Source organism: Sminthopsis crassicaudata, chromosome 6, assembly GCF_048593235.1.
Source record: "Sminthopsis crassicaudata isolate SCR6 chromosome 6, ASM4859323v1, whole genome shotgun sequence".
Taxonomy (NCBI): Eukaryota; Metazoa; Chordata; class Mammalia; order Dasyuromorphia; family Dasyuridae; genus Sminthopsis; species Sminthopsis crassicaudata.
In genome coordinates this window covers 99,874,281-99,898,421 of record NC_133622.1, presented here as the reverse complement: position 1 = coordinate 99,898,421, position 24,141 = coordinate 99,874,281, and the positions used below count along the sequence as shown (strand labels likewise).

Genomic DNA, 24,141 nt, shown 5'->3' with positions numbered 1-24,141 from the left:
TGCCACAAGTATGTGTTAAAGTTTGAGGGAGTGGGAAGAGTTAACCCAAAAAGGAATGAGCCACTTACTTGATTATTAATAATACGTAAGTATTGTTGTTCTTTAGTTATGTCTAATTCTTCATGAGCCCATTTATGTTTTCCTTGACAAAGATCACAGAGTGGTTTACCATTTCTTTCTCCAGCTCATTTTGCAGATAAGGAAACTAGGACAGAGTTAAGTGAGTTGCTTAGGTCACACAGCTAGTAAGTGTCTGGGGCCAGATTTGAATTTAGGAATATGAGTTTTTCTTAGTCCAAGTCTGTCACTTTGTCCACTTTATCTAGCCTCTCTCTCTCTCTCTCTCTATATATATATATATATATATATTGTTCTAAATCTCTTGTGAAGTTCCTTCCAATTGTGATATTCTTTAAATTTGCCAAATGCAAACTAAAGAAGTGAAAGACGCTGGGGTTTTTGTTGAGAGAATAGTGCTTATGGTGAAGAGATGGCCATGTAATGATGTCATTTCATTCTATATTGAACTTGCACTTATACAAGAATTTGAAAGAGAAAAGCAGCAAAAATGCAGATGAAAATTGTCTATTTTGCAGGTGTCAAAACTGTGTACAAGTACTATTTAGAACCTAGATGTTCATTCATCTGAAAGCTTAAAATATTATCAGAAATTCCTTATCAGAAAAAAGTTAACAGTTATAAGCCATTATTCTGCATACAGTTTATCCATCATGAAATCAAGGTGCCTGATTTCCAAGGATTATATTACACATTAGTATTTAAGAAATCACTATTGGTTTTTGGATTATATTTTAAAATATTAAGAATATCATTATCCCCAAATGGATTGATATTACAAACATTTTATTTGATTGAATTCAACAATCACATTTTATAAAGAACATAGTATATATGTAGGCACGTGGTAGAAACTAGTTTTGCAAAGACCAAACACCAAACATTTCTTCTCTAAATTCACATTCTACTTGGGGAATACAAAATGTACACAGCTATGTAAACACAAGGTTATTTGAAGAAGAAAAATAACTGTTAATTAATGGGGATTTCAGAGATAACAATTCATTTGAAAAGAAGATACAGGTTTAAAAAAAAGTCATTAGAAAGGAATGCATTCCATACATGGAATTGGGGAAGGGAATGTGTACAAAATCATGGAAGCAAAATAATGTCATGCCAAGCTCAGCCATTAGACAGTAGTGAAATTTTCATTAGAATGTAGAATGAAATAAGGGAAGTAGTATTATATAAAACTATGAAGGTAGTTGCTAGCCTGGTTCTTGCATCTTGAATGTCAGGATGAATACTTTCTATTTTATCTAGAAGTAATAGAGCCTAGGAGATAGTAAAGTTTGATGTCTGTATTAGAGGAGAGACAGAGACAAAGACAGAGACAGAGACAGACAGAAAGAGACAAAGACAGAGATACAGAGAAGGGAAGATACAGAGACAGAGACAGAGAGATATACACAATGAAATAGGGATACATAAATAGAGAAATAGAGACAGAAAGACAGAGGCAGAGGCAGAGAGAAACAGAGTTCATTTCAGACCACTGACTTAGCAAGAAAATGTTGTCAAACATAGGAAGCAGATTGGAGAAGTGAAAACTAGAAATCAAGAAAGCAAGCAATACAATCTGTCTTTGACAATAATACAAGTGAAATGATGATCTCCTAAATTTTAATGAGAACTGAGCAAATAGAGAAAAAAAAAGGTACAGGTTCTAGGGATGTTCTAGATAAACATTGATAGGACCTAATGACTTATTGATAACAGTAGGGAGATAGAGGAAGAAAAAGCAAGTTTGAATGTGGCACTATGAACAAAAATGACAGGGAGAGTTGAGGTGTCTGGAGAGAAATAAAAAAGTTTGGATAAGGGGCAGGTTTCCAGGTGAAAAATGGTTGGTTGTCCTTTGTTCTTTAGAGAACCAAAATGATATCACTATGTTAAGAGTCAAGTTGAAATGTGTGGAGTTCTCTGTTATAGATCAGATCCAAATAGTCCCTATGAACATTTGGGGTAGCCTCTTTAAGTTTGGACATCTTACATTTCTTTTGGCATAATTCAATTCTGCTTTGCTCAAAAAGCTCAGCACTTTCATTGAAGAGGGCATGCCATGCAGGGTGTTTCTGTGCCAGTGTCTCCCATGTCATACAATCAATTCTAAAGTACTTAAGAGATACTAGACATATAGATAAGTCCAACAGGCAATTAGTGATAGAAGACTGAAGTTCAGAAGAGAGATGAAAGTTTACTGACTTGGAAACATCAATGCAGATATGCATTAAATCATCAGAAATGGCTAACATCTCTAAAAAAGAGAATTAAAAAAGCATCCAAGACAAGAGTTTTCCAACAAGTGAGGCTAAAGATGTAAGCAATAAATAATGCACCATTAAAAGAGACCAAAAAAGAGGTATGAAAAGAATCCAAAAAAGTAACTGAAATTGTTTTATTTCTTTAAAAAGGACAACAATGAATGGATGTTGTTTTTTTGTTGTAGTTGAGTCATTTCCATAATACTTGCCTTTTTGATGCCATTTAGGATTTTCTTGGAAAAAATGTTGGAGTGATTTACATTTACTTCTACTTTTTACTCTATTCTATAGATTAAAAACTAGTGCAAACAGGGTTAAATTATTTGCCTAGGGTCCCACAGCTAATAATGACTCCCCCTAATTTTAAATCCAGGGCTATATTCACTTCACCACGTAGATGCTCTAAATAAGTGGATGGATAGTGGTAACCTATATGCGATGTGATAAAATTATAACAATTCACAATTTTGCAAAATGTTAATGTGGAGAAAATGATGTCTACAATGCCATTTCTCAAACTACAAGTCAATTGTGATTTATGTACTCAACACATTTATCAATATTATATATACATACACATATACATATATATATACATACATATATATATATATATATAACTAGGTGATGATAATGATACAAAAGAATTGTAAAAGAGTCATTTTTTGAAATTTGTGATCTAATTAAATACAATAAATATTTGTGATACAGGTAACAGAATCAAATCCAACAAGTAGCAACATTAACACAAAACTGCTATACTTACTTTCTTAGTCTCGGGGTCAGTGATATTTAATAAAGAGACTCCTGGGAGATACAAAACAATGTCTAATATCAAATCCACAAAATAAAGATGTTGAGAACGATTTTTGACCATGAACCATTACTAAGAGAACAAAATGAAAGGAATTGAAGCAAAGTAATAATCCCTAAAAAATAGAAGAAATGATGATAGACTTCAGCAAATATATGATTGTCAATTTAGGGATTTAGTGGATCTGTGCTCTCATCTTCTCAAACAACAACGGAGACAAATGGAATGGATTGAATATATTTACACTGTTTTTGAATGATCTATATTAGAGTCTGTATGTGAAAAAAGTCTTAATGCCTTGGGATAAAATTTTTATAAATTAATTTATAAGTGTATGTATGCATGCATGAAAATCTAATGGAACAACCTCAGTCAGTAATCACACTGATGCATCATTCTTCATGTGTTTATCTGCCAAATAACGATGCAATCAAGTATGAAATTTGAAGTACGGAAATAGAGAAAGAATGACAAACTGAAAACCTTTCAACTCTACTAAATAAATAACACATATATTTCATAGAACTTTAAACTTGGAAATAAGAAAGTTGATGTTGCTTAAGACATACTATGGAGAAGAATAGGAGCACACACCTTAAGATTCCTATACTAGGTGGAAAAGGCCAAGTTGATCATATTTCCACAGTAACTCTCTACCAATATGGAAGCCTCAGTTTCAGGGAACTACTAAGTTGTCTAAAAAGGAGAAGGGCAGGAAACCAATCCAGGTAAGAAATGGAGAACGTCAAAGCTATGCCAATCAGAAATGTGATCTGGTCTGTATGTTGCGATTGCACTTCTAGCCTGGTATGAGACACAGAAGCGTAGTTTCAAAAACAAATGCCAAAAATATATCAGGATCTCTCAACCTAGAAAAAAGGGGGAAATACAAAAGATTATCACCTTCATTTTGAATTTATTTTGATAACTAGAGGGAAGATACCAACATAGTAAGTTGATTGGTTTTGATGAGGATTCTCAAAATAAAAGCTGTCCAAAAATCTTAGTGCAGTTTTAACATTTAATAGCTGAAAATAGCATTGACTTTTTGAAACACTCAATATTTATCAATATCTTCAAAAATCTATTTCAACATTATTGTTTTCTTTGTAATTCTAGGAAATTTATATAATTAAAAAAAAAAAAAAACTTTATTTGGTTTCACCAATTTATCAAAGGGGACCTTGAGAGAAACAGGATTAAAAGTCATGAGCTACAAAAATTTTGCATAAAAACAATTGCCAGAATTACATATTATAATATATTGTGAAGAGTCTATGATTGTAACAAATAGTAGAGACATAAAAATTATAAAAATAGAGATACATATGAAAGTTGTGGCACATATATGAAGTCTCCAAAATTTTAATGAAACTTTTCACTTTAAAACTTCATTGAGCCTTTGGGAACATTTTGTATATTCATCTTCTGTTATGTGAAGTTATTGGTTTAAGATTTTTAGAACATTAAAATTTTAGAAATAGAAAAGAGATCTGATCTATGTTTTACATAAAAAAGGAAAGGAAAGTCCAAATATTTATGCAAGTTCAGCAAGTAAGGGAGTAGTAAAAGCAAAACTAAAACCCAGGTATTAAGTCATAAATATGTCTAATATACCAAAGTACTGAAGTAATATATTTTGTCATTATACTGATAAACTTAAGAAATAATGTATAATTAAAACTAAAATTAGGAGATTCGGCAAAACATTTCAAGAAGAATATGGTCCTATGTTAGCTTTTAAAATAAACATCATATGTGCTTTTGGTTCAAGTCGTAAACTTTGGCCAACACTGACTATTGTTCAGATTTGCATAAAAATGCCATGTTGTGCTTTCTACCACTATAACCCTTCAAGTACACACCCTGCTAATATAGCAAGAAGCTCTAGCATAGGATCTAATGCAATCAATAATATAATTTGTGAATGCTAAAGAAAAGTTTTCTTAAATTATACATGTAATAGTTAACTGTCTTGTTATCTTGGGGGAATGCTTTAAAATTAAATACTACTTGGTAATGTTTTTTTAGATTTTATTTTATTAGGATTAATTTGCTTCACTATACTGTAATTTAATGTGCATGTATAAACCGTTTGTAATTGTTTTCATTTTTCTGGTCAAACTAAATGCTTTCAATTATTTTAAGAGTCTAAATTTTTAAATAGTACCATATGCTTCACTGACTTATTGCCAATTAGAATATTGTTCATTGAAATTGTTAGGTTTCTGCACACATTTTAAATAGATAATTAATATAATGGGTAAATAATTAATCCATAAATATCAACAAATTAATCATCTTTTAACTGGCTGTCTGATCCTCAGCTATTGATATAAAAAGAAGAAATCTTTGCCTAATTAGAAACTCTCAAAATTATATATAATAATCTTTAAATCAAGTGCCTTTATGGAATGTACAAACAAACACCTTTAAAATATCCAACTATTTATTAAGCTTAGATAAATTTCAAAAGAACTGAATGGTTACTGTGTCAATTTGTCTATCTCATAAATATGTTTGTATGTATTTGCATATAAAAACTAAATCCATCTTTTAATGTAAAAATACACATCGGAATGTCACTACAAAGTTAAAATGAAGACATTAGGTGTACTATGCTATAGAAGTACTAACTGCAGCATATGTGTACATATGACTGCATAGATGTGTCTGTGTATACATACACGTGTGTATATATCTTTATAGAATCATATGAATAGAAATTATTATCCAAAATAGTAAACCCATGCTAACTTCCTTAATTTTGATCATGAAGTAAATATAATATAAACAAATAATCAAAATGTCACCTTAATAAAAAGATTTTTAATTAAACCAAGAGAAAAGAAGAAATGCATGCAATTCTGATGTACTTAATGATTTGTATTAAATGTATTCTAAGATTCTAGAAAAAATTAAATGATCTATTTTGATAATTCAATCAAACTTCACTTAATTAGCATATGAAATAACTGATAGTCTCTATTTTTTTCCTTTTAAATGTGATTCTTCTGAGTTTACCCTTATCAAAATATAATCAATTACGCATGAATTTCAAAAGGAAGAATTCTATTTTCTACTTTGGGGGTGCCTAAGGTTAACATATGAACTTTGCCACAATTATTTTCCAGTAATATTTTTGCTAAATCTCTAAATTAACATCAAACAGGATATTATCCTGTTATGTTATTATTTTACTGGTAAGCATATATTAATTACAATTTAACTATTTAAAGTTCTTGAGAAACCATGCTCAAGAATCCTAAGTTTCCGAGAAACTCAAATACATATTGTTTTCAGTGGGTGTAAGAACACCTACAGCTTATATCTAGAAATGTGATCTTTTAATTAATGGAGGTGACATTCATCAACAACTTGTTCACATTTCTTAATGGATAAGTGTTGAGAGCTAATCCATGTTCCACTTACAATATAACAGCTATAATTAAAATACTTTCCACATTTTAAAAGGATACAATAAATGCTAATGAATCTTTACTAATTCATTATGACTTTGTGATTCCATTGATTTGACTACAAGGTAGAAAATATTATAGTAAATTTTAAGCAATTCATTAATGAGTTAATAATAATAAATACTATCATCTTACTAAATGTATGAAAAACAAAATTACATCAAAATCTACCCAATTTTCTAATTAATTGCAAAAACCCACAAAAAGAAAGTTTCATGAATAGAATTTTGAGTTAGATAAAAAATGAGATAAGGAAATTTGAAGTCTCTGTGCCACTGTTATTCATATCAACATAAATACTTCTTTTAAGAGCTATAAAATGATGTTTTTTTTCTTATCTATTAAATATGGCAAACAGTTTAAATATATCCTGGTTCATTTTACATAAAAATAAGAATATTAAGAAATAGATAGGTAAAGAGCTACAAATAAACAATCTAAAATATACATATATACAATCATTATATTAATATGAAATGTCAATAGAGGAACTCAACAAGGGAATAAAGGGTGCATATTATACTTGTAACTAATGTCTGATTGAATCTACAATATTTATTACTAGAAAAACTTTAAATAAACTGCACCTACCCCATTAGACAGATTCTGATTTCTGCTACAATTTTAGACAAACTAAAATGGGGTTATATAATATAATTAAGCATGCACTATCAGTCTTCTAATTTATCAATACTCAAAGAACTGAATTAAAGTTAGAAATGAATTTTGCTGTTTGGGAGTTTCTTTGTTTATTTTTATTTTAATGAAGCTGAGCAAAGACATTTTCAAATCTACTGAATTACTAAATTAATTTGGTAAAATTATGCATAAATGAGTTGGTGAAAACATAGTTTTCATAGCAAATTTCTTTTTAAAATTGAATGGTTCAGTAAAAGCTAATATAAATGACCAGCACAATTTTGTGATAAGTGTCAAGTGAACCAGGGGAAAAGTTGAAACATATTTCACCTTCCTGGAATAATTACTATATGATGGTTCTCAGACTGTTAAATGTTGACGTTAGGACATAGAATATGGGTTGAAAACTTCACTATCTTAGTATGAATTTGTATCATATTTATTCAAAGTATGCTATGCATACAATGTCTGCCTAGAATGGGATGTACTTTCAAGTAAAATTTAATTCCTTACACAAATATTTATTTTTCTCTCACTAATTAAGAAAGTTAAACAATCTTCATAAACCCTAGGCACATCACATTATATGCCATATCAAAACTAATAATAGGAAGATAGAAATGTGAATATCTTATTTTAAATGATTTTAACTTTTTAAAAATAACAATCTAAACATACTAACGTATAAAAGTGAGAGAAAAAAAGCTGACCCTAGATTTTCTTCTCCTGACCATTTTATACATTTAGAGATTTAAAAATTCATATCTTAATCCAACAATTATGATAATTGATAAAAGAACAGAACTCATGTATCTCGTACAATATAATAAAACCCGGAGGAAGACTGAATGTCAAAATAACATTGAAAGGGGATTTTTAAAAGGAACACTAATAAAACTGAAATTTTGTGGTCCCTAAACTTCAATTGTTAATATAAACTCCATTAAATAGAGCTTGTTAGAGAAACCATTTCTAATCAGGTCATTTTCTCTCTAAGAGTAAAGGCTGATAGTTTCCTAGAAAGAGAATAATATTTCCACAAGCAGATCATCAATACATATTTTTCTAGTAACCACTATTACCAATAGTCCCTTCTGGAAATATGTCCTCCGAATTCCTTTCTTAGATTCTTACCTTAGATTCTTTGAATATGACATTTCATTTAAAATAAGCATTAGGGAAGACACTCAACTTAGAAAAGAACAGATATGAAATCAAAAGAATAAGAAAGAGAGAGAGAGAGAGAGAGAGAGAGAGAGAGAGAGAGAGAGAGAGACAGAGAGAAGCAGACAGAGACAGAGAGAGACAGAGACAAAGAGAAATCCATGATGTATTAAAAAGTCTATCTAACTTAGTTGTTTTACATAATCTTTCCATTTCCATTTCATTGAACAGGTTTTTTAAAACAAATATGCTTTTGAAATAGCACAAGAGCATGAGCAAAGTTTTATAGTTTATTATCATGTTCTCTTTCTGTTCTCATACAAAACTTTTAAATGACTTTTTAATAATTGTATTTAATTTTAGAGTTATAAGTTGATTTTTTAAATTATAATTTATATCTAAAATTTTCTGAATTTGACTATGTGTAATAAGAATATAGAAATCAAGAAATACATTTAGACTTTTTATTTTTGAATCATTTTGGGATTACATGAAACTTTTTTGCATTATTCACAGCAATTAAACTTTTAAGAGTGGTGGATTAAGTGGTGGGGCTAGAGAAGTCATTAAGTGATCTAATTCACCTCCTCTTTTATGAAACCCAAGCTAAGATAGGTTCAATGATTTTTTGAGATGGTAAATCTCAAAGGAAGGCAATTCTAAAACTTTTTCTTAGAATAAGTCAAAGCAATTGAATTAACTTTTAAATAATAGCTATATTAATATGATTATATTATAAATACATGGGTACTTTATTTCTCCAGTTTAAAAGAAAATAACTGGCAATTTAAAGTATATTTAGTTATTAAGCATCTGAAGTCTAGTATCAAAATCAAAGAAATATTTATATTTAATTGCTCTTAGTAGGATACTGTTCTAAGTCTAGGTACTATGAAATGCTTAGTAAATTTTGGAAATCAATATGTATTAAATATATTGGTAATGAATAATGAAGGTTTTATATTGACTCCCCCCTCCATGTATAAAGATAATTCCCACACCATTGTCATGTCTATTGCAAAATAGAGTAGAAAGAGCTAAGTACTAGTAGTTTCATGTCTATTTTCATACTCTCCCAGTGAGCAGCTATACCACATTAAGCCCTTAAACCTCAGTACCTTCATCTCTAGAATGGGTACAATACAATTTGCCTCTGCCAACTTGAAGAGCATTCTGTAGAGATAAATGAGAGAAAGTATATGAATCGTTTCAAATAGGTAAATGAACTGCACTGCATATATTCAAGGTATTGTTACCTTAATTCTCATGTAAGCAAAGAAATAGGGAAAGAAAGAATGTTTACAATATCTTTTTGTCTATGTATCTGAATTTGCGACTGTCATATTTTGGGCTGCCACACAAATTACATAATTATTGTCATTTTAGGAAGAAGGATCTCCAATAAAACAGAATTACTGAAAAGCTTGTATCCATTTCTTTTGTTTCTATTCCAACCATTACAGCAAATTATTTTAAATACCCCAAGTATGTTGTTTCAATGAAAGAAGTACAAAATTATTGTCCCTAAGTTACCAAACAATATGCAATTAGATAATTAATTCTTTCTTATCTTAATAATATATATTCTTATAAAACCACAATCAAAATGAAGTTACTTTCATCTAAGCAACTGAAATTATTTTCAGCTATACTGTGATACACTTTCAAAAGTCTAATTATAGAACGGATGCCGGTGGTCTGAATGAAAGTGGAGTAAAATAGGTAGAGTGAAGAAAACTTGACAGAATACAGATTGTAAGAGTGTATATAATTTATATACAAATGTCATGTATATGACACACACATATATATGAATATATGTCAAACTATATTGCAGTTGTAAACTAAATTTGCAATTTCCTATGTAAGAATCAAAGTTGTCTTTACGACAAGTGATTACATATGGACATATGTATTTATTTTTATAATTTCCTCTCACTGTGATTATACAAGGATAAATTATTTTTATGCCTTGTTCTAATACATTTTTCCAGTGCTCCATCTACTGGATGTCCCTACATTTCTAACTGATAACCCCTAAAAAGTAACACGAACTAATTCAGCAGGTGGCTTCAACAATCTCAAGCCTTAACCACGCTGCTGTGAAAGTTGATTTCTTTTAAGAGATGCTAGTTTACCATACACAAATAAACAATATACAAAATATTCACAAAAATGTCCGATTTAATGGTTTCAGTTAGTATGTTCCAGACAAGGCAAACTGTAAAGGTAGGGGACACATATGAGGTTTAGGAACTATCCCTAAATGATGCGGATTTCGAGAACAATAGTATTGGGGGGGTGATTTTATTTTATTTGTTTAAAGGCTATGTTGCTGCTCTTGCCTTAAAAAAAAAAAATAAACAAAACAAAACAGAATTCTAAGGACAAAAGTTTCAAAGCACCGTTTAGTCTGCCTGAAAGCAAAGCACACACATCTCTTAAACCGACATGAGGTTTTCCCCATCCATGAATTACCAAAAGATCAAGTAGCCCTCAATCCTCGGGTCCTCAGAGCAGGCTGCAAAGAAGTCACGTTCAGGCAACAAAGCTGATGCACTTTCCTCCCTTCTCCATCTGCTGTCACAGACGGGACAATGTGCTGCTGCTGGCCACCGGTCACTGCTCGGATGCTGAGCCCGCTGCTGTCCCCTGCACCTCCGAAATGGGGCTGCTGTAAAGAAAGGGTTACTCCTCTCTGGGAGTCCAGTGGCGGCAATCAAACTTCAACCTGCTTTAAGCTAGCCTTCGACTTCCTAGAAACTTACATGCCTCCGGGTGTGGGAGTACCAGGAAACACCGTTATCTCCGTACACTGAAGGAAAGAGGCGGCTAGGGGAGGCTGTACTAATGAAGGGCACCCCAAACAGAACAGACTGCTGAGTTAGAAAGAGGTGCCTCCTCGGCAGGGATGGGATGTACCGCGTCTCCGGCCCATCCAGCCCACCTCCCTCACCTTCTCCCATCCACAAATGATGACCCAGGTTACCCAGGGAAGGTGGCTGCCCCTGGCGGAGGAGGGAGATGGACTGAGGCAAAGTTTGACAAACGACCACCACTCCTGGAAGTAAAAGAAGCCCGGTAACCCAAAATACACATTGCGTAGTAAGAGTCATGCAAAAATAGACATAATTTTAAAAAGTGCGACGTACCTTTCTGCCGTGTCCAGGCACCGCCCGGGAGGAAGTGCCTGAAAGGTGATCGTCAGGTGCAGGTGCAAGTGGTGGGGTTGGCAAGGGATCCCCCTCGCAAGCCAGTCTTCCTCGCGCTCCAAGGTGTGCTGGGAGGAGGAGGCAGCGGTCTACGCCGCCTCAGCCGCTGCCGGCCCGAGGGGCGGGCAGCAGCATCAGCCGCCGCCGCCGCAGCAACAGCAGCAGCAGCAGCAGCAGCAGCAGCAGCAACACCACGGGAGACGCCGGGCAAAGCACACAGTCACTTGGATAAGTGAAGTTCGGGCGGCCTCAGCCGCAGCCCCGGCAACCGGAGAGAGCAACACGTCTGATGTGAACTTTACAGTTTCAGTCGGGGGGAATATACACACGCACGCACACACATGCATACATACACACACGCACACCCACCCACACACACGCGCCTCGCGCCAAAGGAGCACCTCTCCCAGCCGAGCGAACAGGAGCCGGTGTCTCTCTCTGTCCTTCGCTTTCTCTCTCCCTCGCTCTTATTGGCGGGGAGGTTATTGTTTTATTTATTTATTTCCTCCCCCTCTCCCCAGTTCTCCCCTCCCCTCTCCTCTCTACGCTCCCTGCTCCTCCTCCTCCTCCTCCTCCTCCTCCTCCTCCTCCTCCTCCTCCTCCTCCTCCTCCTCCTTCTCCTTCTTCTCCTCCTCCTCCTTCTCCCCAAGCCTAGGAGTCAGTCCCCGGCACTTGGATCTGCAGCTCCACGAAGCTGCTTCTTAGCTGACCACAGATCCAATTTGCCTGGGCTGCTGGTATATTTGTGCGCGCGGCTGGGGAGAGGGTGGCTGTGTTAGGGGTAAGGCGGGGCCGGGGGTGATGGTGGCGAGGAAAGGGGAGAGGGGAAAGGACTAAGAGAAAAAGAAAAGGACTAGGGTGGGGGCCAAGAAGCTGGGGGAATTTTTTTTTTTTTTTTTTGCCCCTGCTACTGAGGGCGTATAGGATGATGCTCAAGGAAGAATCCCTGAGTTCTGAGGATGGAGGAAAGGAAAAAACACACCCCTGCTTAGTGTTTGAAGAATTGGAGGGTGCTGCGTACAGCCTGGCGGCTGGAGGCAAGATGTGAGCCGAATGTTGACGCTGACTGCGACCTCTCAGACGCTGCTGGAGGAGCTGCTCTGAGCGGAGCGTTCTGTGCCTACCACTGCGCCAGCCACGCTAGCATTATGTTCTTCTCCTCCTCCTCTTCTTCCTCCTCCTCCTCTTCTTCCTCCTCCTCCTCTTTTCCTTTTCCTCCTCGTCCTCCTCCTCTTCCTCTTCCTCCTCCCTCTCTCGCTCCCTCCTCCTCCTCCTCCTTCTCTTTCCTTTCTCTGCTCCTCTTCCTCCTTTTTCTTCCTCTTCCTCTTCTTCTCTTTGACCAAAAAGATTTCAGCTTCTGCCGCCCCCTCCTTCCCTTCTCCTTGGTTCTCTAATGCTTTCATTAACCCCTCAGCAACACTGATGAGCATCGTCATTTAGTCACGAAGACGTGAGTTTGCATTTGTTAATGGTGGTTTAAGTGCTGTTCCAAACGTCTTCCTTCACGTCCCCCTTCCGACTCGACTCCAACCCTTTCGCTCTTCCCAAACTCTTCATAAAGATGGAGCTTATCCCCTTGGGCTTTTGTTTGCATGCCCGCTGTTTAGTGAGAGGGTAGAAGAAATGGAAGCTGCTGGCTATCCATAGAACACAGCAACTAGAGCTTCTGATACCTAAACGATGCGCCACAGACATTGGCGCTGGTACTGGCAGCAGCTTCGGCTCGCTTGGATTGCCTGTGCTGTTTGCCTCAAACACTGAAACAGAGCAGGTTACTGATTCTCGTGGTCCCAGCGTCCTTCCCTGGTTAGCAAAGTAACAATCCCTGATGTCTCTCCATCCAGTTTGGATTCATTGATGTCCTTAGAGCAGCAGCCTGGCCTTGAGATTCAAGCAGTGTTTCAAGCGATGCCCAGGGTGGCCTTGAGATAAACAAGCCCTGACTTGGGAAATTCTTCCTTCCATTCTCATGATGCTGAGCCTGCTTCCTGACCATTTTTCTCATGCACCATCAGTCGAGGCTCCGTTAGCCCTAAGTAAACATCTTCTTAGAGCTTATAAGAAGATCATCAAGGGGGAATAAAGGGTCACAAAGAATGTAAGATTTATTGAGGAGGGGCAGTGTGAATCAGATTACTTGATAACCAAACCTATCACAGATAAAGGTCATTCTTAGCTTGACTGCCAGTTCCCAGATAAGCAACATGTTCCCTACATTTAGTGGACAATGTTGTTGAATCAATTGGCATCCTTTCTTTGATTATGCTTTAAATTTCCCTAAGATTTTTATGAGATTGAATTAGTAACCTGGGAAAGAAAGCTAGTATTCTGTTTTCCAAGAGTAAAACATAGGAGATCCTAACTGGAGTAGAAGAATGAGGACAGCTTAAACCCAATGACTAGAGCTGAAAAAGGCTAGCTGAAGCAATTAAGGCAGGAACACAACCAAAACAATAGTGAAGAGAGCACTGAGAGAAAACAAATGGAAAAATCCCAAACATGATTAACCTGGGCATTGGAGTTTCCTGTGATATTACTTCTATGGAATGATTTCTAAATCACCCAGATTTATTTGCTGGGTGATAAAACTCCACAATTTGCTTGCTGTTTTATCATAGGTGCCATTTCTTCACCTTAGCTTTCAAGTTTTCCATCTATAAGTTAAGGAAAGAAACTTTCAAGAACTTCAACATTCTCTGAGTCTGACTCACTTTTGATAGTATCTAGAAAATCAAATCTATGTCCAATGAGGAGATTGAGCTATCTGATCTCCCTTCAAACTATAACATACTGTAATTTTGCTCAAACTGTACTCAGTTATTTTCCATCTTTCTGTACAAGCTTTGTCATTTTTAGTTTCAATACTTGGAATCTTATGCAAAATATAATGTATTCTTGATTCCCATCCTCTTTTCTTTCCCTATTGACTTGAAGAAACAGATCAGTTAGAATAGAATGGGAAGATTATCTTTGTTACTCCTTTTATGTCCTTTTTTGTCACTTCACTGTAGTGTAAAGGAGACTCTGGATTCCAGCATCAATGTTATAATCAATGAGAAAGAGTGGAAAGAAGCAAGGGAATCCAGGAAAGAAGAAGGAATCTAAATATGAGAATAGAGGTGGAAAGGGAAAGTACTTTATCCTTAACAATGACATCAGATTCAATAGTATTCCCACTAAAAACTTCCAATGAGGAATTTACCAATATCACAGAAAAAAATTTATAAATATTAGCCAGCTTTACTATTTCATACGCTTAGCATCAATAGGTGATAGGGGATGGCAGGGAATGTAAAAACTACAAAAAGCATGGGAAACCACAAAAAACTAGGAAGCATCTTAGAAAAGTAGTGAAAAGGTGCTGATGACCAATTGAATACTTCCTGATTTTTTGTCAAGTATAGACCTGCTTGCAGCATTTTTGTAAGAATCAATGAGATATTTATTTGAAAAGTGCTCTTCAGCAATATATAATTTGTTATCTCATCCAAGGATGAATTTATTCATTTTTAGAAGTTTTATTATATTAAATTAAAATTTATAAAACACTGCAAAGATAAAATCACAGCATTTATGACATTCTTGTACAAATCAATCTTCATTCTAGGTCATGTTTTCTGAGATTTAATCTTTGTGTATACTGCTTATCTTTTACTCATTGATAATCAATGAATAAAAAATTACACGTATTTATAGAGCACTTTTCTGTTTTCCCCAGCAGTAGGCTAGTAGAATCTGAAACAAGGAAGGGGGAAAAGAGGGCTAAGACCTGAACCATGTCCTTGAGTTATTTTTAATTTAATTGGAAGAAACAACCACAACAATAGAAAATACTAAAAAACAGCATATAATCAGAACCTTATTTTTTGTGGGGAAAAGTATAAAATTTTCAAAGTACAGATAAATCAATATGAATCATTGTGATAATGAAGCTTCATGAAGGAGAGTTTGACCTTTGAGATTGGGTAGAGTCAAACAATCACACAATTAATTATTCTATACCTACTTAGGTGCTACTTCCAAGGAACTTTCATTTTAGCCAGTATTGAAAAGATATACATATACACACACATAGATAGATAGAGATGATAGTAATGATAAATATATATATATATATATATATAGATATATCTATATATATATATACATATATATATATATATAAATGCATGTGTGTGCAGCTATATATACATCTATTATCATTTATCATATTTCCTAATTAATATATTATGTTTCTATCACCTATATCTTTTATCTTGTCATTGTTCTTTATCTACATCTATACGCAAAATAGATATGCTAGATACAGGCAATTTGGGTAGGAATAAAAGAGGTTTTAAGGTGACCTTTGACCTGAATATTGAAATAAATTAGAATTTCAGTGGGTACAGAGCAGTGATGAAATTTCATGTTGGGCATACAGCATGAGCAAAAGCTCAATAGTACTGACTTTGTCAGATAAGAGGGACTGGGAATAATTTCGTCTAACTAGAACTGGGAGTTCTTGTTTTTAGACACAGCCTGAGCCTTGTTTACCTTATCCTTAATTTAGAATGAGATGGTGAGTGAATGTCACAGTTAAATTCAATTGACATTAAACATTCCAGGCCTGAAATATCTTTGACTCTGAATTCAATATTCTTGTAGAAACCTGTGTACAGATGCTCCCAACTTTAACAAATCTCTCATGCATTGTTCCAAATTTTGAAATAGAAATATGAAGTATCTATGCCCTAATTAGTCCTACTGGAAAAAGGTGTTCATTTGTTTAAAAAAAAGGATTCCCTGATGTGTTATTTTAGTTTTTTGGAGGGTGGGGGTGAAGCAGACTATGATTTCACTAATGTCAACAATTCTTTCATTCCTTGGAAACTGATACCTGCTCATCTTTAAAAGAAAAAAAAATGGAGAAGTTAGATGACTTACTCAAAATCATACAACCATTAAGTGTCAGAGAAGGAATTTGAACCTACTTCTTCCTGACTCTGAAGTCAGCTATTTTTGTTCCATGTCTTAATGTTTCTCACTGTTCTTTGAAAGAAAGAATACACTTCAATTCAACACATTTAATAAAGAGTTACTGGATTTCATTGCTCCCTGCTCTAATGGAGCTTACAGTCTCATAAATGATATGATATACATACCCCAAACTATAATATTAAATAATATACAATAATTGTATAACAGAAGGAAAATAACTTTTTAATGAAGTCTGAGAAGAGAGCAAAGAAATTATTAACTACTGAAGGAGATGTAGCACACATCCTCTACTGACACTGGCAGGTTGGATTCCCAGATGTTAGCAGCTACATCATCCTTCAGAGGTCTAGGGCTTTTTCAGAGGTATTAGGGATACTTTTTCTAGGATTATAAATCATAAGTCCCACCATTGTGCACTGAGAGTCAATTGATATCAATTAGTCCTACCTAATTAGCTTTTAGAAATAAATGTTTCCTAAGATATTATTGTAAGGACAATTAGTACAACACATTTCTCTTCTTCTTCCCCCTCCTTCAGCATACAAAATCTGCAACACATTTTTTAACATCGTATATATTACATCATTCTGGGGTCCAGTTAAAATTGAATTCAAATTTAGGGAATATATATTGCAAATGTGTACCACTGATTTCCTGAGCATTGCAAGTTCTATTTTCTTTTTTGTGGGACCATCATAATAATTGTATTGTATAGTTTTCTGCTGAAATCATTGTAGTCTTCAATCTGTCTTCCTTAGTGTGTTTTTTGTCTTCAATTCCCAATATACTCAATGATATCCTGTTGCTTTGAGGACATTGGTATAATGCTGATAAAAAGTCACCAATTTATTGTACCTCTTAAGTTTATAAGCTCCTTTTCTTTTCAGGTAACATGGTTGGAAAGAGACAAAGCTCTACACCTTACCTTCCAAGAGATTCCAGGAGTTTGGCTAGAATTGCACTCTCATGAATATTAGAATCTGAATTGTATTTTGATTTTATGCATAATCTATTAGGGCCAATGGAGTTTCTCCAACCAATGCCAATGAGCTTTCTCGTTGGAATGCCTTCTATTGGTTTGTTCATTAGCACTATTTAAGACTTTGTTAATACCTCCAATTGATTTGATTCAGTTGATATATTTTTACCCCCCTAAAGACACCTGTGTCATATTTTTGTTGAGCATATAGTGAATAGCTGATTAATTTAATTTACTCCTACTCATACACAGGGGAAAAAAAGAAAGGGAATGGCATTTTATTTGAGTTGGGCTTTAAATAATGGCAAATAATTCTACATGCAGAGAGTAAGTTCCATGCATTTGGAGCAGTAGGAGAAAATTCATGGAGGTGAGCAGGTAGGATCATGGCAAATAGTTCCAAAGTGGGCATATTGGTGGAATAGTGTACTTAATCATGCTGGAAATATGATATGGCAACAGATTATCAAGGGCCTTCATCAGTGTTACATTTATTCCTTAAATATAATTTATGCTCACTCTTCCCCCCCACTGCCTAGAAACCAGAAATATTACATTTTAATCCTTTCCTATGGTTCTTAGTATCCTTAAGGTTATCTGTAAATGACTCTTGTTCTCATCAATGATGTTGCCCCAGGTGTAGAGGTAGGTCTCCTTTTTCCCATCTTCATTTAGAGGCTCCCCACCACCTCCCCCAGATGGCAAGTAGACCAATACATGTTAAATATGTTAAAGTATATGGTTAAAATATATATGTATATGTATTCATACACTTATTTTGCTGCACAAAAAGAATCAGACTTTGAAATATGGTAAAATTAACCTGAGAAGGAAATAAAAAATGCAAGCAGATAAAAACAGAGGGATTGGAAATGCTATGAAATGGTTCACACTCATTTCCTAGAGTTCTTTCTCTGGGTGTAACTAGTTCTATTCATTATTGAACAAATGGAACTGATTTGGTTCATCTCATTGTTTAAGCTACGTTCATCAGAATTGATCATCATATAGTATTGTTATTGAAGTATATAATGATCTCCTGGTCTTGCTCATTTCATTCAGCATCAGTTCATGTTAAGTCTTTCCATCCATCCTTCCTTCTTAAGATCCACACTAATCTCTGGGGAGTAAAAGGGAATTAGGTTAATAGCTTAGCGCTCTTCCTATAAAGCAAGCATCCCAGATCAACTACCATCCCTACATCTGGGGCTTCAGTCCAAGTATCTTCGTTTTTTCAGGTTTCTTTGCCATTCTGGCTCACTGGCTGTTCCATTTTGCCTAGAATCCTGGGTCCAAGGTCACCAAAGCTGGGACTACCATTGGGATCACAACCAGAACCTAAAACTAAGAAGGACAAATAAAATAGAACATATCCATCCCCAGAACTATTTCTCTAATCTTGGGTAAAAGAAAGTAAGACCAGGAAAGGAATGTGAATGCCATCTTAGCTGTAATCTTCACCCTTTATGAAGAAACATGAAGAAAAGCACAGAAGAAAGAAAATGAAGCCAAAGAGAGGCATAAAAAGAATTATCCTCTCATTCTCACAAGTTTTAAAGATTCACCCTGCTCAAAATTAAATTATACAATAATTTAAAATTTATTTAGCAGGAACTAGGCAGCCAAAAAAGTTTTGAACAAAGGCCTGGTTTATCCAGATCTGCATATAAGGGAGATAAATCTGGCATTGGTGTAAAGAACAGATTGAAGCAGGTAAGGGAAAAGGTCCATTAGAACACTACTATACTAGTCTAAGTTTATATTAATAAATACCTAAACTTAGTTGGTGACAGAAGTCAACCAATCAAAACATATATTAAATGCTTACTTTGTGCCAGGTACTGAGATAAGTGCTGGAGATACAAATAGAGGCAAAATATAATAAGCTCTCAAGGAGCTTATAACAAATAACAGAGAAAGACTTAAATACATTTTGTACAGAGTCAATGTGACTTGATAACTAACTGGATATTTAAAATGATGGATCAGAAAGGCTCTATAAGAACATTTGCAATAGGATTTTGTTTACAAAAATTCCATTTGTAAGAAATTTCTTTCAGTTCACTCATTTTTTCAGTCATAAATGGCTTTTTGGTACCCCATTTGGGATTTTCCCAAAAAAGAATAGTGAAATAGTTTGCCTTTTCCTTCTCAAGCTCATTTTTACAGATGAGGAAATTGAGGCTGAGAAAAGTGATTTTCCTAGGGTGGCACAGCAAGTCAGTATATGATGCCAGATTTGAACTCATAAAGATGAATCTTCTGACTCCAGGTTTGGCAATCTATATGCTGTACCCCCAAAGTTCTTTAGCATGCAAATAATATATAGCATGAATTACAAATGAATTTCTTGGAGATAGAATCAATTCCAAAAGACTGTGGATGATTGAATATCCTATTTCTCAAATAGCTAGGTGTTATATGCTATAGGTGTAGGCAAGTATTTTTAAAATTCTTAAATTGAACCTGTTTGCATTATTTTCCTTTTCCAAATCAATCTTGCCCAGATTTTCTTTGTAAGATTTAGATTTAGCTATCAGAACATGGATAAAAGGATCAATTTTTTAAAATGATATTTTTGAATGTGATAAATGATCTAAGTTACAAGTTGCTTAGGATTTAGTACATACATTTCAGTTTTTGATTGTAATTACATGCCCTTCATCAAAAAAAATCACAAAATAAAAATAATGGAGGAAGCAGCAAAATAGGTAAGAAACATGAATTATTATACTATAGCACAAGGAGCAAATAAACCATTCATGCATTGTATCAATTTTGTGTGCGATTCTTTCTGAAACATAAGCAGTGATACCCTTGTGTCCTTATTACCAAAACACTTTTGACATTACCACAAGTAGATAAAACGCATTGGAAAGATGCTTCAGGTAAGGTACTCCATTGTGTAATAGTTGTAACTTGCTGAATGCAACCTCACACTTTTTCTTTGTTCAGGTTTTCTGTATTTTTCAAAAAAGGAATAGAAAACAAAATTCAATTCTGCACTTCTTGTTTTTTTTTTTTCTTCTGTGTAAATGTGATTGTTCTTGTTAGATAGAAAATTGACTTATTCCTTAATCGAAACCAGAACTGAAAACAGGAGCCCCTGTGGGAGTAGTTTGGAGAGCTCAGATAGCAAAATTAGTAAAACCCTATTCTGTGAATTGTGGTATGACTTGAATTTTTAAAAGATTTTATTCTTCTTATTATCTAATGAAATATAAGATGGAAAAGCAATGTCTTCCAAAATGCATAGAAAATTTGTTATTAAAATAAATTTAACATGGGACAAAGTCTAAATTATTCCCTGTTATCTTACTAAGTAACAAAATATGTGGTCAAAATATTGTTTTTATCTTAACTGCCAATAAATATATGAAAGTTTAACTTCTTAAACAGAAAACACACATCTTTGATAGTTCTTAAACTCCATAAATTTACAATTGTCAAATGAAAACAATAAGCTAAATGAATATATGTTTTCTTATTTACAGTGTCTTACTTTAGAATAAATACAGAGACCTTCTTAAAGAGTTGAATCAATGGTTGACTTTGTCTTGAACTACTTATTTGATGAGCTATTTTAAAACTATGAAGTTCATTCTTTTAACATCCTTAGAAATCCCTCCTCAAAGGCCACTACAGCACTTGCCAATCCAGCAGACACTGCCAGGTAACAACAAAGACCATGAGAGTGCTCTGTAAACAGCTCCCTCTGATTTTGAACATGTTACTTTCTCAGTAGATGAAAACAATAAAAATATTGTGTTTTTGAAGTTTTTTTTGAAGGAAATTACTTTAAAAATCTATCTGAATGGTTTTCACTGGTTTCTTTAATCACTCAGCAAAACCTGTAAATGTCATTAAACTTCAAGGTCCATAAGAAGAATGTGGTGAGCATATTCATATTTTGAAAGAATATGGCTGCATTTAAAACAGTTTTGTTTGTGTTTAGCAAATAGGTTTTAATAATATTGATTCATTCTTTTCATTCTGTTATGCTTTTAATATTGCCTCATTTCTAGTATACAATATGTCAAGGCCAAAACAACTGAAAACCTTTCTCTCTCACTGCTTCATTAACATACTTTATGTATGCTCAGAACTATTTCTATGCCACTTTATTACAGGATGTTTGCAAATATGTCTAGATAACAGTATTGTCCAAAATTAAATTCATATTTAAATTTTTGCTTTAATTAAGGATATGTTTTTATAAATCCTCTGATAACCTCACTACATAATCATTTTGACAAACACTAAACAAATTTGGATTTGGATTTAATTGAACCTTATTCCATGATATATTCATATTTTTCTTCAAAGGAAAACCAAAAACTCATACTGACCTAGACTTCTTATAGGAAAATAAACAACAGAAATAAGTTCTATTAAACTTTGGAAATATTTAATATAATGAATATTTGCATTTTACATATATTACTTGAAAACTTTGAGAAACTACAATTTGGAATTGTTAGGATTACAAAGGTGAGATAAGCATTTCTTAATAAAGTTAAGTATTCAACCTTAATTTTGGATAAAAGTAAGTGAAAATATTGACTTCTCTATTGGAAGATCTAAAAATAAAGTTCTAAAAATATTGTGAAATTCAATCAGATAAAAATTTACTGATGACCATTAATAACCACTATGAAAAGAAAAAAAATTAGGTGGGAACACAGATATGACAAATATACTATTTACTATTCCATATGGAGGACTGACTTTTATATTCAGTTTTAGGACTAGCTGAGAATAGGCCAAGGGAGCTTATACTTTCACCACCATGGGGACTTGCTCAGTATCTGGTCTTCTAGACTCTAGTTCAGCATTCCTTATGTTACACTGTGCCACATAGTTCCTGAGAGAACTCAAGACAAAACAACAATATTCATAAAGATAACATTTTATTGATACAAAATATTATGCACAAATATGTGGCATTTTGTTTAAAAATAGATGATTGACATCAAAATCTCAGATTAGTAGAATACTTGGTTTAACCACATTTTTGTTTAGCCAAAAATTAATTATTTTTTATTTTTACTCTTAAGAGGAATTTTTATACATTTTAAATTAATTTTGTAATCTTAAAATTTTATAAAATATGTTTTCATAGTTTTCCTGTCAAGATAGATGGACATATAGATAGATAGATATCTCTATATGTGTGTATATGTATGTACATATAGATATATATATTTGCATATGTATAAATATGTTTGTATATATGTGTCGTAATTATTTGCTTGATATATATATAATATAGAATGTACACTTACACAAAAGATGTATGTAGTATATGATATATATTTAATTCATTATATAATTATAATAGAATAATTATAAATAAGTATATCAGATTAATTATGAATACTAATTTTCATTCTATAGTATTCCAAATAGAAAACTATGCATTAGAATGACTGTTTAATGATATCAAAACAACCTATAGTAATTTTGTAGAACATTTTATAATATAAATAAATAAACACATATAAATAATATAAAAATATATAATCATATACATGTACTTTAGAGGTGAAGAAATTGAGGTTTAAAGAGGCTAATGACTTGCTAATAATTATGGAGCTATTAATAATAGACACCTTAACTTCAAAAATGGAATTCAGAGTTCGGATAGGTATCTCACATGAAGTAAAAAGAAGTGAAAGCCTCTAAGTGGATCCTCAAAAGACAGTCAGAGAACCAGGAAGAATTGCTCTCAGTCTCGAAGTCTATTGTAGCATACAACATTGTATAACCCAATATGGATAGAAAGATGATGAGAATTCTTTGGAAGGAAAAACTCTTAGCACAGGACTTGTCATAAAGTAGGTATACATAGTAGATAAATACACAAATACCTATTTCTTTTTCCTCTCCTTAAGACCTTGTCCTTAATAGTCATAATATTAATATATTGGTTTTATGTTGACAGATTGATGTTTGTTATCTTATAGTTGCTGTGCAAATACATCACTAGTTTATACTTGAAATGACATTATTCACTCCATTGTACTTCAAAATTTGACACTGGAGCATGTAAAGAGGCCATTGTAAATGATCAACATTGCTTAGATATAAGAAGCATACACACAATACACAGACACACACAGACACACACAGACACACACATACACACACAGACACACACAGACACACACACACACATATATATATAGTTGTATGTAAGTATACACACTTGTAGATATATGCATATGCATAATTTGGCCACAAGGAATAACCTCTATTTTTACTATAATATCAACCACAATTATGGTTGCTATGGAAGCTAATGAGGACAGCAGCAGTGTCAGGAGATCACCAGCTGAAAAGAATTCATTGGAAACTACTTTAGGCTTAATATTTGAATTGAGCCCACATTCCAAACAAAGCAAAATGTCTCTTTTTCCTCATCTACTTCAGGATTTATTGCTCATTCGATACTGAATCATTTATTTTTGAATCTCAGATAGAATCATACTGGTTATCCTAGACTTGATCCTACATTTGTGTTTTATCTGAA

The 24,141-nt window shown here is 33.6% G+C and overlaps 1 protein-coding gene across 13 annotated transcripts in view; it reads right to left on the bottom strand.

Annotated features, from left to right (window-relative positions):
- The window catches only part of TENM3 (teneurin transmembrane protein 3), a 3,351,339-nt gene extending 3,339,551 nt beyond the window's left edge, over nucleotides 1–11,788 (bottom strand). For 3 of the 13 annotated variants that reach the window (XM_074276241.1, XM_074276239.1, XM_074276246.1), the window contains exon 1: nucleotides 11,591–11,787. The gene's annotated coding sequence lies outside the window, so the exon portion shown is untranslated. Of the gene's footprint in view, nucleotides 1–11,590 lie in introns of all 13 variants that reach the window. The other 10 variants (XM_074276236.1, XM_074276245.1, XM_074276244.1 and 7 more) reach the window with 8 other exon arrangements.
- Between the last annotated feature and the right edge of the window lie 12,353 nt (nucleotides 11,789–24,141).